The sequence below is a fragment of the Amborella trichopoda genome, chromosome 7, assembly GCF_054954075.1.
Source record: "Amborella trichopoda isolate Santa Cruz 75 chromosome 7, AtrichopodaSantaCruz75HAP2 v2.0, whole genome shotgun sequence".
Taxonomy (NCBI): domain Eukaryota; kingdom Viridiplantae; phylum Streptophyta; class Magnoliopsida; order Amborellales; family Amborellaceae; genus Amborella; species Amborella trichopoda.
Window position 1 is genome coordinate 38126402 of NC_142342.1, and position 777 is coordinate 38127178.

Below are 777 nucleotides of genomic sequence, written 5' to 3' on the forward strand. Positions count from 1 at the left end.
TTTCAGGTTTTCCCAACTGGCTCCGGGATTCAAAGTAATTTGGGAATTCTCTTTCTAATAATTACATACTTTTTATCATCCTACATCGATAAAACCTATTGTCTCTCTAACAAAATTGAACTTGCACGCGTCAAAGAAAAAGAGCAAAAAAAAACAAAAGCTGATAACTTTTGTTCCATTTCAATTTAGAGTGTTGCCTTTCTCTCTACCGAAAGGATGTTTAGTCCCACATTGATAAGAAAGGTGTGGTATTGGATGAGGGGGTGCCATAAAATAGAGAGAAAACGAAGGGGAAGGGATTAAAAGGGTCGGTTGGCTAAATATGCCACTCTCGCCTTTTGTCGGTGGGTGCTGTATGGCTATCAAGACATATGGCCGACGCAATTTCTGGACTCCAAAAGGGTTGGCTCGCTAGGTCGACCCTCCAATTCTAGTGTACACCAAATCTTTCTCTCTCTACCCTGTTCTGTTTCTCTTTCTCTCTCTACCCTGTTGTGTTTCTCTTTCTCTCTCAACCTTGTTGTGTTTCTCTTTCTCTCTCTACCCTGTTGTGTTTCTCTTTCTCTCTCTACCCTGTTGGCTTTCTCTTTCTCTCTCCACCCTGTTGGCTTTCTCTTTCTCTCTCCACCCTGTTGGCTTTCTCTTTCTCTCTCTACCATGTTGGCTTCTCTTTCTCTCTCTACCCTGTTGGCTTTCTCTTTCTCTCTCTACCCTGTTGGCCTTCTCTTTCTCTCTCTACCCTGTTGGCTGTCTCTTTTTACCCTGTTGTGTTTCTCT

The 777-nt window shown here is 42.7% G+C and overlaps 1 non-coding gene across 1 annotated transcript; it reads left to right on the forward strand.

Annotated features, from left to right (window-relative positions):
- Positions 1-300: 300 nt before the first annotated feature.
- On the forward strand, positions 301-428 carry LOC148781401 (U11 spliceosomal RNA). Its single transcript, XR_016060064.1, has one exon. It is a non-coding gene; the product is annotated as a U11 spliceosomal RNA (small nuclear RNA).
- Positions 429-777: the final 349 nt, after the last annotated feature.